Consider the following 13,897-nt stretch of genomic DNA (forward strand, 5'->3'; position numbering starts at 1 on the left):
AAATCAGGAGGGAAAAATCCAAATCCAGAAAAGCCTCAGAAAAGGGGAAATAATTTTTCAGAAATCTACACATTGAAGCAATTTTAAATAAAGCATTTGGAAACAAAGCACAGCACTTAGCTTAAAATTAAAATCTTCTGGTGGGGAGTAGGTTCTGCTTCAAACACCATGGTCTTAAACACAGGTCAGCCCTCAGTTTAAGAAGGAGCAGGAGGATTTTCAGTCCTAAATTAGAATTGCCAAAGGGGTGAGCAGCATAAACAAGAAGGGAGAAGGGAAGGATTTTGGGAGCAAGTAGGAGCTGTGGACAAGGAGGCGTACAGCCTGTGAGAATCCCTCAGCCTGGCTGAGAAAACCAGTTTGTTTAGCTAAGCCCCAACTCAAACACACTTGAAAACTCAGAGTTTTACCAGGCTGCTATCGAGCTGTGAAGAAGTCACTGTTGTCTGGGTGAAGAATGACGCTCCTGTCACCCACATTTCGGGGATGCTGAGGCGCAAGTCTGGCTCCTCAGGGCAAAGCGGGCACGGCATAGGCTTGGAGTGAAGTGCCTGCACTGGAAACACCAACAGCTGTACGTGCAGTGAGCAATATCAACCCTTGGTCTTGCTCTGCCTGCTCCTCTTCTCCCCAGGGATCCACCCTGTGACCCCCCAAAGGGAGGGAATGGCCACTTGCTGGTGTCCGGCGCATCCCACCCACCCTGGGATGGGAAGTGGCCGTGCCATGGATGCGTACGAGCTTTCCCCTGCTGAGGAGCTGGGCAGTCACGGCTGTACCCAGTCTGTGCTCCGTCCCCACAGCGCAGAGGGCTCACCCAGCACCGCCGCAGAGCAAGGCTGCGTTTTGGCAGCTGGGGAAATGCTTTTTCCTGCACGAGACAGGAGAAGGGAGAATAAAGAGATGAAAGCGTGGTGAGCTCAGACAGTGTGAAACAGCCCCGGGTGACAGGGAGGGAGGGGTGGAGGTGTCAGCAGCCAAGCCTGGCTCGCTCTGCCCTGCGCTGTCGCTCCCCACGGAGCAGGACCCTGCATGTCGAGGCACCGGTGAGCACTTGCCAAGCTGCCAGCAGTTTCCAGGCTGATTCTCACCCATTTGTGCCGCTTGGGCACCACTACAAAAAACCCCAAACAGGCAGGAACGGGCCTGTTTCAAAGGGGAGAGCAGTAGGGTCAGCTGGAAGTTGGGCTTTTGGAGCTACTCAAGAGTCAACTCGTACACACATTGCTCCCACCTGCCTTCACTTGGACCACCATTAAGTCCTGTCTTAGGAATGTGGTATGCACCTGCCTCATGGGGGTATGGATCAGCAATATTCCTTTGATATGGGGCAAATTCTGTCTCATTCTCCAGTTGCTGACACTTTCCAGACCATGTTTATAATTTGAATGACTTAAAAAGGCAAGTCCATCACAGGAAAACATCTTTGTCTAGAGCAGAGCTGTCAGCCCAGGCTAGGGGTCTTCTTCCCACCACGGTGGTCATTTAAGGTGATATCAGATCCCATCAGTGGTGCTGTCACTAGAGGCTCATCTGGTCATGGCTGTTCAATTCCTTCATGGTGTCCAGTCATTCCTGCACAGTTCTTAATATCCATGGTGGTCCCCTCTTCCTCTCCAAGACACCCTTCTCCAGAGCTGGGGAGATGCTGCTTTCATCCTCCCTGCAGCAAGGATGAGGACAAGGGCTGGAAGAGCAGCACGTCCCGTGGCTCCACAGCCACCTCTCACTCCCCAGCAATCTGCTGGAAGACCCAAGAGCTGGCTGTGGGGTCTGTGGGGTGCTGGAAGGTCACAAAGGAGGCAGGAGAAGGGAAAGGGTCCAGCAGCCCCAACCTGGTCTACTCTAAGTCAGCCAGGAGCAGGCTCCATCCACCAGCACAACTGGACCAGCTGGGGACTGGCAAAGAGGGGTCTCCAGCTCCAAATGTGCTGCCACAAGCCCCTGACACTTATCTGGAGACTGTGATGCTCAGTGTGGCTGTGGAATCAGGGGCATTAGAGCTGCAAATGATGTTGGTCACCACTTTGCAGAGCAGGGGGTTTATCTGTGGGCAATTCATGTCCCACAGATGCTGGGGAAAAGAAAGCAATAATGGGAGCTCGTGCCCATTTAAAATACCTTCCATCAGAACTGAAGAACTGAAGCCTGTTTTTTCCATTGCAGAAATTATTTGGCCTTGAACCATCCAGACCTCACTTGCTATTCTGCAATTGAATAGAGCCTTTTGTGAGGATTTTTAAAAATAATTACTACAAAGCACTTCAAGAGGAATTCTGATTGTCGTCTAGTTTTCATTTCATGCTTTCATGACATTTTTGTTCAAGGATGAATCTTTTATGAAATGTCTGTTTTAGGTTACACCCTCCAGAACCTTATTATTTGCCTTAAAAATTCCATCAGGGGCAGGAGCATATTCTTTAAGCTCTCCCATTAGTATAACTAAATTCATCAGAGTAATATTACTATTCATGCAAAATAGGTGTCGTCTTTCTTTAAACCTCTTGGCAAGTGGTTAAACTGATTTTAACAAGTATGCAGTGCCAACTTCTTAAAGCTTTGAAAAGTCTGAAGATTCCCAGGCTGCAAAGGACTATTTACATGGTTAAAATTATACACATATCCCCTCTACTTAAAACTGTCCCCTCATCACTTAAGACCCTTGCAAATCCATTCTGACTTCAAAAGAAGGAAAAGTTCCTCTTCCAAGAAATTTTTTTTCTCCCTGTTAGCACAGCCCAGGCTTTCCAGGTTGTGAGAGCCACCGAGTTTTAGCTCAAGGGCCAAACTGAGCTTGGAGTTTCGTGGGTGCTTCTGCCATTGAGAGAGGAAATTAATGAAGGTCGTGTCTTTTTAACGCCTTCTGAAAATGTAATTGTAGAGATAAAAGACTTTGGAGATGCCATTGTCCACTCTTGTAATACATCCCAACAGCACAAGTGATGCCAGGAAATCCTGAGGGACACTTTCTCCTAAGCTGATTATCAGGTGTAGAAATTACACCTTGACTCCTTGGCTGTCCCCATCCTGACTCCTTTCCTCAGTCTCTGCAACAGGTGACTCTCAATGACCCCGATGCTCACAAAAGGAGCACTTCAAAGTTGTATCCATGATGAATTCATGGGAACTAATTGTTTTAATTCATAGAAATGTTGAGGTTGGGACATTTGCAAGTGTATTCTGGCAAGGAGCAGGAACCCACAGCTGTGGGTAGCACAGGCAGGTGGAGCTACAGGGGCAGAACTCACCCACAGGACCTGAAATCTCTCCACAGAGTAGTAAATTTGAAATGCCATTAAAAGATTAAAAGGATTGTTCTCATCTGAGATCTGTAAGTTATTGGACTGCACTGTGGGAGCTGCTCTGGCCTGAATTATGGTTCTTTATGACTTTCCCTCCTGCCCTGGAAACCTCTTGATAAATTCATTGAAATTCTGATTTTCCCATGAAGGTATCACAGTAATGTCAGGGAACCCTGTGTTTGTTTGGGATCCTGTCTCATCTCTAGTCTCAAGCCTGAGGAAGTTACTGTGCAGGAAAAAGTAGGACTTGATAAAGTGCTCTGGCACGGGAACCACACAAGCTACATGTGTTCCTACTGTACCCCTGTGCTTTATTTTATTTTCTAACTGTTCTGAGCTGGGCTAATCTGCAAAACAGAGTGATATTTTCAGGAAAATACTGCAAGTCATATGCTAGGCATGTTTATGGAAGTCCTCTCCTTTTTACAAACACAAGTCAAAAAACTGAGATGCCAACAAATTGCCTCGAGGTCGAAAGCTGTTCCGATCTTGTATTTTCATCTGGGTCATTGCTGAAAAAATAAAGATATATATATGTGTAATATGGTGGGGGAGTGGGGTAAATGGTCAGCCACAATGCACAGATGCAGATTGGGATCTAAATACCTTCAAAGTTCAGGAGTGCTCTGTATCCTGGGAGCGGGTTCAAAGCCATCTCTGGATTCCACAGCCCTGTCTGCTGTACTTGTTGTTGTACCTGTCCGACTTGCAGAGCGACCAGGGGAATATCTTTCTCAAAAGCCTCTCATTAGAGAAAATATGAATTACAGAAAGTAACTCAATACCTACCTAGGCTGCTTGCCATACTGCTTTCCCACTTTCTTCAAAGGAAAGTTATCCTGTATTTTGTGTGGATTCAAATCAACACACAAAGGAAAATATGCATGCTTCTGAGCCCAGCAATCAGCTGGGAATCTGCACTGAGGGAGATGGAGAGATGCTGACTGCAACAGAGTCGGGTCAAAAAGTCTCCATCTTGATTTGCTGCTAATGTTTTCAAGATCAAATTTTGCTTAAGTAAAAACAAAAAAAGGTAGGAATTTTATAGAGCACTTGCCTGGTTGTGAAAAGTGTGCAGGCTGATGGAATGGCTTTTATTGGACTCCATGGGTGAGACAGGAGGGTGATGGAGCTCAGGGCTGGAGTCGTTTTAACTTCCCATCATTTGTGCAGGTTTGGGGCACATCCCACAGCGCAACTCCAGGCCCAGAACTCTTCTTAGGTGCTTTTGTAATAAACACAAACACTGGGGAGAGTAATAACTGCACGTGTGCCTCAGTAAATGGGTGCTGTGAGGTCTGCAGAGCTGAATGACTTCTGTGTGTGTGGCTGAGCAGTCTCTGGGCTTCCGAGCAGAGCAGGATCCACGCTGGCCCCGCGCGTTATTGTGTGCAGCACCTCGGGATACCTGGGGTCTGAAAGGAAACTCTTTTATAACAAATCAATCTCTGCACTTCCCATAAAGTGCCCTGCGTTTATTTGCAAGGCTTCTGAGATGTGTTTCATGGTTTGAATGGGGCCATTAGGAGAATCCCCAGGAGCTCCCGGCGGCTGCAGCTGAGGCTGGGCTGGAATCGCTTCCCCAGGATGCACAGGCAGTGAATAGCTGAGCTCCTCTGCTCCACTCCCAGCCCGGAGTGACCAGCTCATGACAGCACTAATTAAGAAGCAGACAACTCTCACTTTCAAAGCAAAGCTGCTGTCAGCAGGAGAAGGGAGAAATCCCTTTCCCTTGGCAGGAGGCTGGTTAGTGGGACAACCACTGGACAAAACCAAGGAAGCACAAAGCGCTCAGCCTGGCTCCCTCCATACAATGGGACGTGGATCTTTGAAATGTAAAAGTTACCTTCCCAAAGAGGAGAAAAGTGGTGAAGAACAGAACCAAATTGCACTGCTCTGATATTTTATTTTATTTTTTTATCAAGGCTGTTTAAGGATCTTTTGATCTCACTGATGTATTTGTTATCATGGACTGTTTGTCTGCAAATAGTCTAACGCTAAGCCAGGTTGGACCAGGTGAGGTTCAGGCTGGATATGAGGAAAAATGCCTTCACTGGAAGAGTGGTTAAGCATTGGAACAGGCTCCCCAGGGAAACAGTGGAGTCACCATCCCTGGAAGTGTTCAAAAATCACATAGACCTGGCACTTTGTGATACGGTTTAGTGGCCATGGTGGCATTTGGTCCAAGGTTGGACTCGGCGATCTTGGAGGTCTTTTCCAGCCTAAATTTTTCTGTGGGTCTATGAATGGTGACATCATTGAGATCCAAAGAGACTTCCTTTTGTGCTGCAGGACTCTGGGGGTTTGGGGCATGAGAGTGGGGGGTGCAGGCCCCCATCAGAGGTGAAAGGATCATGAGGGGCATGGGGTCTCACTCCTGATAGTGTGGTAGTGGGTGGGGCTCCCCAGGCCGTGGCTCTGTCTGAGCTGAAGGCAAAGCTGTGGTCAGTGAATTAACTTTTGGTGCCAGAAGAGATTTTCCCTTGTTCCCTGGTTTCGCATGGAGGCATCACAAAGGAGCAGTAGCTGAGATCACCTTGGGGTGTGCTGGCTGTAAGGGCCAAGGACAGAACAAGACCTCCCCAAGAGCCTCAGGCCAGAGGGGCTTTGTCCCAGACCTGCTCCTGCTGAAAGTGAGGTTTAGGTAGGTTTTCAAAGTGGAGTTCAAATCCTTGCCTGGCCTTTCTAGAGCATCAAATGTTGCTGAGCCAAATCCCTCCCCTAATGCAGCCCCGTGTGCAGGATCACCCTCTGAGGGTTCCGTGGGATGACAGGAGCACCAGACCTCCTCAAGCAGGTCATAACTGAGGTTTTACAGAGACTCAACCCCAGAATCCCATGTTGATTAATCCGAGGGATATCCGGGGATCCCTTTTTCCCTCAGTAAAGGCTGCAGCATCAAGCCTCAATCCCGTGATCTGTGTGCAGGTAATCAGCGACGGAGGTTGTGTTAATTAACCTGGTAACGTGTGACCAGGGAAATTTCACCTGGAATATCCATCCCCTGAGCACCTAAAGAGCAGAACAATGTCAACAAATTGGATGGGATTCAGAGAAGAGCAATAAAAATGATGAAAGGGCTGGGCTGATTTATGAGGAAGGATTAAAAGAGTTACATATGTTTAGCTTGGCAAAATGATGACTAAGGGTGGGATACGGTGTCTGTCTGCAAGTGTGAGAGGGGTGTAAATACCCCGGGAGGATGGGAATTATTTAGCCTGGTTCAAGTGGGAATAATAAGATTAAATAAAGGAAATAATCTTTGTGACTGGCTAGAAGGAAAAATTCTTCAGAGTTAGAGCCCAGTTCCCATGTGGAATAATCTCCCAAAGGAAATAGGTGAAGCCTCAAGACTTGAATGATTAGAGGGGCATTAGGGAAACGGGCAGAGCACCAGGGAAAACAGCACATGAGCTGGAAATGCCAGTTCCTGTGATTCCAGCCATGCCATGAGAGCAGTTAGGACGTTTATATCCAGCTATTAGCCAATGCTTTGATGTGGGCAAGAAAACAGAGGGGGCAGAGGAAAAAAAACTCCAACCAACCCAACAAAAATTGTACAAATTTTCCACATACTTAAAACCGCGAATTCAAAAGAGAATAAATTCAAATCATTAATGCAAGCTTCCCAAAGAGTGCCACTGACAGGGAAGGGTTGTGAAATCCCATCCCATGGCACGATGGGGGAAGGAGTGACCTCCTGCATCCAACAGTGCTGTGAACACAGCCCTGGGCCCCTGCGTGACAAACCCACTCGGGATCGGGTGTGAACCAAAATAGAGCCATTAGCAGGCTCCCAGTTACCCTAATGGCTTCTTATTTGCACAGTGCCTTGGCTAACAGTAATTAAAAGAAAAAGGTTTTTCCCCCTGTAATTGTGAAAAAAGTAAAAGAGAAAAAAAAGGTAATAATATGAAGAGAGCAACTCCACGTTACAAACAAGAACCATATGTTGACTTATCATGGGAAATATGTAAATACAGGCTCGAGCTGATCCAGAGCACATGTTGTTAGTCATGAAGCAGCTATTTAAAATTCCACGGCTGGATCATTAACTTCACAGTATCCTTTATGGAAGACAACAGAGGGCAAATAATCAGTGGCACTGAAAATAGCCTTTTTCTGAAGAAATCTCGTTTAGCTGCGTTTTACAGGAAGCCCTTTGTGATCTGTCAGCTGAATCAGAGCGGGGTGTCCTCTGCGCTGGTGAACTGGGATGGTTTTCTGCTGCACCAGTAGCATGTCCTGGCTCAGAAATTCCCTTTGGATCCTGAGGAATGGTCCATTCTCATCCCATCTGGGAGCAAAAGAGCCGCAGGAACCGCTAACTGATGGCTCAGCCCTACGTCCCGTTTGAAACGTGGTTTACCTGGAAGGCTGATTGATCACACAGAGGAAGGTTTGTCCTGAGGTTTCTCTAAAGCTGTGGCTGTGCAAAGCTGGTGTTCACATCTTTGCTTTGCTGCATATTTTCTTAGTCATCCCGGGCAGGTCACTTCTGCCTCTCATCTTTTTCTTTTCTCAGTCGATCCAGACAAGACGAGTTCTCTCTGGAGCCAGCTGTGATCAAAGGAGGGCTAGATTGAAAGAGATTCCATAATTAGGAAAAAACCTCATAAAATGCAAGAAAGGGATCCTGGACCCCAGAGAAGGCTCTGCCTAAAGCAAACGCTTTAGAGCAGTGAAAGGATGGATTTAGACTAATGCAGTCACCAGGACCGACATCGCCTCGTCCCTCCTGGGCTGCACAAGGACAAAAACCTCCCAGAGCCTGTTCCTGTGCCCCCTGTTTGGGTGTTTTTGTGCAGCAGCATCTGCAGAGAGGCCTGTCCAGAGGCAGGGTGAGAGGCTGAGCAGACTGCAGGGGTTACATTGCTAAGCCTGTAAATTGGGACCAAACCCATCGGCATCCTCTGTTTCCGTCCCAGAACGCTGGCAGGAAGCAGCCGTTTGCAAAAGTCCTGATTTGCACATGCTTGGGTATTGCTCAATGGTTTAAAAAAAATTATTAAAAAAAAAATCTGTTTCTGTGCCATCCTGGAGAAAATGCAGAACCCGGCTTGGTCAGATGAGAGCTCAGCAGTGTCCAGTGTGAGCTCCCATTCCAGCAGTGAGGGACCCCATGGATATCCCCAAACAGGGATTTGGCTGCTCTCTGAGAGATGTTGTGTTAGTGGTCCACAGGGTGAGGTTATTTTGGTGGAGATGAGAAGGGCTGAATTTGGGAGCAGCTCAGGCCCCACCACAACATCCGTCTCCACACACCTCAGGGGCTGCTGAGAAGTGCCAGCAGCAAGAGAGACCCCCTGGTATTTGGAAAGACCTCTACAGACTTTATTAGGGGGCAGAACAACCTGCTTAACAGGATTTCCCCATAGATTTAAGTATTTTTGCTGTAATTTGGAGGGACAGAGAGAAAGGGAGAGACTTTGATCACCTGCTGCTGGGGCAGCAGCTCTTGGGCAGGTGTGACTTGGCCAAGATGCTTCAGATCTTCTCTTGGCATCTTCAATCGGTGCCCTGACATCCCCAAAGCTGTCCCAGCACCACTCCCAACCCCTCATCCCTCCTTCAGCCCTGAGGGCATCACCCAAACCCCTTGACCCCACGTCCCCTGCACAGGTCAAGTGCCACCGATGCCATCTCAGGGCAAGGCTGGGGATCAGAGCAGACAAGCAGCACAAGGACAGGGGAAGAAAGAAGTCTGGGGGAATCAAAATCATCAAAACGTTGTTGGAAGAAGGGAGAGCTGAAGGAGAAGCTTAAAGGAAGCCATTAATATTAATTCAGGGAGATAACAGGAGTTCAGTGACCGCATGAAAGAGCAGAGAAATCACAACTGTAAGTGCAGGAGCCACTGAGGCAGACGGGAGCTGCTCTGAGATGCTGCACACTGAACAAACTCCAGAGCTGTAAATCTGGAGAGCTGTGTCTGGCCTTTGGGAACTGCAGGGGACAGGGGCTGATGTGACAGGGGAGAAACAAGGCTGCAAACTGGCTGTGTCAGCCAAAGGGGTCAACTTTACGGGGTGCCTCAGTGCTCTCAACTCAGCCATGACTTGACCCCAAGTTACTGCTCAGAGTTCAGGTTTCCAGTTCCCCTTGTGCTGTACGAGACAGGGGAGCAATCGGCGGTCCCAGGGGTCAGTGCAAGGCTGGGACCCTGCCTGTGCCCCACATCAATGGTTAATTAATGGTTAATTATGTGCAGAGCTGGGACCTGCTGCACTACGGGAGATCCAAGCCCCCCGATGAAGCCAGTGCAAGATGTCTGATAGTGACGACCATCTCCTCTTAGAAACCCACCCAAAATATACCCCAGCCTCTCCTGAGAGTGCACAGACCTAGGCTGGAGGAAAATTGTGCCTCCCAGCAGTGTCAGCTCAGGGTTTTTCTTTGCTTCACTGCCGGATCAGGTGCCTGATTCGCCTCGTGCAGGTGTGTTATCCAAATGGCCCCTTGCTTTGTCCTCAGAGAGTGCCCAGCTGTGAGGCTCAAAGCCTCCAGGAGAGCCCTGCAGAGAGCTGCTGTCCCTCAGTTTTAGTGTCTGATTTCCTTCTGGCTGTCTGGGCTCTGCATCTTGTTTGTTTTTCATCCCTGTTATTGGCCTTGTTTTCTGTTCAGCCCCGTCAGTTGTCCCAAAAGAAACACTGCTCCCTTTTTATTATTATTAGGATTTTCCTGTGTTTTTGCTGTTCATGTAGAAGTCCAGGTAGGGTTTGGAGGAATGATGAGTAGATCTGCAGGAGAGGATTTGCCAGGCTGGAGACCAGGGACTGGTTGGTAATGGTGTCCCCACCATGTCCCCACTCTGTGCCAGGCATTGCACCCACCCTGTGGCCACGCCAGCCCAGGCTGGATCACAGCAGTGTCCTGGCTTTGTTCTCTTCTCTATGCATGTTCAGTTTAAGTGGGGATCACAAAACTGTCATCTTCTGTCTTCCCAGTGCTTGACTTGACAGCCTAAGCCTGCCTTATTTTATGCCTCTTATTTAATAACTTGAGAGTATCTTTGTTAAAACAATATGTAGTACACAAATGCACAACTCCAGCCAGGCAGTGCTGGCAGGGTTCCCATTGTCCCCTTTGCAGTAAAACCACATGAAAAATGCTAAAAGTTCACAAATACAAACCTTAGGGCATGTTAGCAAAAGCAATCAGCCCCAGCAGGGTGTTGACGTGGGGCAGGCTGTGTCTGTGTGTCCCTCCAACCCCAGGTGACAGCAGTGGGTGGCTGGAGCAGTGATGAGGTTCAGATGACCCAGGAGTGATTTGGGGCAGGGATTTGCATGGCAGCCCAACTTTTGGGGGTGTGGGGCACAGGACCTTCTTGAGGAGCTATGGATGAACAAGCAGGAAGCTGGAACTGAACTGCTGGCTTTGGGGTCTCCTGATAACAGAGTTTGTTTAAACTTCCATGATATTTTGAGAGGAAGCAATATTTGCTCTTTTGTTGGTTTGGTTCTTTTTCTTGTGTTTTGACAGTTTTGTTTCACTGGGGCACTTTTATGAGGAGCATTTTATTATTTTACTGTGTTATTCATCTGCATTTTAATTGCACACAATAAAACTTGAAAGCTCCCAGCAGAGAAAATCCTATAGTACTTCCCATCCTGTCCCACTGGGGATGAACTGCTGCGGTCACATCGTTTGTCAACAAAAAGGGCTGAACCCTTTGTAGGAAACACTGATTTTCCTGAACTATAAAAGTGACGACTTTTAATTGGTGTTGTCAAATGGTTAAATTTAACCTGCCTTCATTTGGGTGTCTTTGGAAAGGAGCTGGTATTGTTTGGAGGCAGGATGAGAGAGACCAAGAGCACCAAGTGTTCTTGGTGAAACATGTCATCCCAAAATCCCTGGTCTTGGTGAAATGTGTCATCCCAAAATCCCTGATAAATGCTGGCACCAGTGTGCCAAGGGAGGAGCCTGTGACAGCTCCACTCTGCATCTCGCACCTCCAGCACTGATGGATTGGGGTTAACTCTGCAGAGAATTGTCTAAAACCCCTTCACATTCACCCAGTACAGCTGGGTTTGTTCTCTCATCTCCAAACCCCAAAATTCCCAGCTAAATGCTTCTGGGTAAATCCCTGAAAAGCTCCCCTGTGAAGCTCTGGGGGGTTGGAGAGCATTCCCAATCCAACACGGAGCAAGTCCAGGGGCTGAGCCCACCCTGAGCTTGGATCCTCACCCACCCAGACCCAGACATCACAGTTCCAACCCACAGTCCCACCAGAACCAGCTAATTCTGCAGAAAACAATCCAAAATTGATCTCTGTGTCAGAGTTTAGACCTTCATGTCTCTGTGCACAAGCCATGGAGCTTGTGCTGATTCCCTCACAAGCACGAGCTCACATCAACATCTTGTGCTTGAAGGATTATGGTCTGTAGATCACTTTACCCTCCACCTCTCTGTGGCTCTCCCTTGCCTGAGAGTCTCTTTCTCCATGTAATTATTAAAGAAAAAAATTAAAGCCAGTTAAAGTTTTCATGCAGAAAGGGAAGCAGCTCAAATTGCATCCAGAAAAAAAAAGGTATTCTTCTATGAAAACATCATCCCTCCATCCCTTCTGCCCACCCCCACCTGATATTTAAGGGATCAGAAGCAGCATTGCAAGGCAGCATTTAAATCAGCCCAGCTTCATGTATTCCTGCACCTGTGTTTCTCATCAAACCTGCTACCAAAAGAACTGGTTAAAAGTGCTTTGATCTGACTTTAAATATCCCCAAACATCAGGAACTGGAGGTATTTTAATCTGATTTTACTGGAACTGTGCCGATTTAAGGAAAACAGAGCCCAAAATTAAGTTCATATTTTCCGTCAGTACCTGGAGTTGGGATGGAGATTTTTGCTGGGAGTGGGGATGGCAGCAGGACAGCTTCAGCTCTGCACTGTGGCTGCAGCTGGTTGCAGGAGCATCTTTGGAGCAGCACTTTGCCATCAGCTGTGCACAGGAAGAAATTTTCTGCTCCTTATTTGTCTTAGAAATTTTTTGTGGGTTTTTTTTTCCTCTTCAGTTTCTTTCCCCACTGCATTTAAAATCTGAGTTTATCTCTGTAAGTATAAAGCAGGTGGCACATTTTCACATCATTCTTCACAGCAAACATCTCCTCAGTCTACAGGATGATCTTTCCTGTCCTCAGGTTTGAACGTGGCAACTCTGATGCAAAATCCTGAGTGTGATTTAAGTGCTCAGGGCCTGATGTCACCTCAACCTGCCCTACTCCATCACACACACCCTTTTCCCTCGAGGGAGTCCTAGAAGTCCTCTCTCCATCCTTCCCCATCCTGCTGCAGCTTGCAGCCCTCTGGAGCATCTCTCATTAGCTCCCAGCCACGTTTGTAGAGCGGGACCCAGCCAGAAACTCAAACAACCCCCTGCTTGTTGCCTCACATCCTATTTTCCCTCCCCTCTGATGTGTTGGTGTGAGGGCTTTGACATGACACTGTTTTTAGCTCTTTCCCTCCTGCGTCAGAGGCGCAGCCCATGTCACCTGGCAGCACCCCCGTCACTCAGAGCTGAGGATTCAGCCTGGAGAACAGCTTCAATAAGGAGCTTATTCTCAGGCTACCTGCTCAGCAGATGTTTCTGTTTGTTTTGGTTTATGTTTACTTTAATTCTGCTCCTAATGTGCCTTTTATAACATCTTCTGGCAGTACTTCTAGACCCCTCTGTTGTTAAAGGCAGAGCCTGGGCGGCTCTGAGCCATGTTATCTTCAGATCTCTGCAGTTAGACTTCAGAACTTGCTAAAACACTCAGCTGCAAGCTTTTTTCCCAGGACAGCACAGGATTTTCCCAGTGCTCCTGTGTGTCTGCTCTCCTTGCCCTTGCAGGAATTGTGGCATCTTGCTGTGAGCAGTCCAGCTGCCCCTTCAAAGCACAGCTCTTCCCCAGCCACGGCCAACAGCACCAAGCTACAACATGCTGCAGATTCCCCCTCGCTTCACTCCTGGATAAAAACCCTTGACTCTAAAAAGTAGGAATGCTTTTGGACAAATGAGGCTGGCTGAAGGAGAAAGAGATGTGTAAGCACAGAAAAGAATGAGCCTGCTCTAGGTGTGGTGGTGGGCTCATCAAAAATAAGACGTGTGCCCAGTCAGGGCAGGCTGAAGGATTATCTCCCATCCTGAGGGAAAAATAAAAAAGACTTTTGGTTTCCCAGCGGCCAATTTTTTGGCTGGACATTGATTGAGAGCTGAGGCTCAGATAAAGGCTCGAGGGCTGGTGATAATATCAAAAAGGCAGTCGGAGTCTGGGGCCAGCCAAGTTGTCATTTCCTAATTCTGCTGGTGCTGTCATCCAGCCTTCTGGGGCACTGAAGAGTCTGGAGTGAACTGTTAAAAAGTATTTTAAAAAATCATGGCAAACTCTTATTCCAGAGTGGTTCTCTCCACCATAGCCCCAGCTCAGCCTGCTCTTGGATATTGTGCTAAACTTCAGCATTTGATCAAAAAAAAAAAAAAACAAAAAAAAACCAAGAAAAAAAAGGAATAAAAAAAGAAGATAAAACACATAGGTAGAAATCAATGGAGCCTTTAAAGGCTGTGCTGTGAAAAAGGCTGCACTTTGCTGTTGTCTTTCTGAACCCTG

Source organism: Aphelocoma coerulescens, chromosome 18, assembly GCF_041296385.1.
Source record: "Aphelocoma coerulescens isolate FSJ_1873_10779 chromosome 18, UR_Acoe_1.0, whole genome shotgun sequence".
In the NCBI taxonomy this organism is placed as follows: Eukaryota; Metazoa; Chordata; class Aves; order Passeriformes; family Corvidae; genus Aphelocoma; species Aphelocoma coerulescens.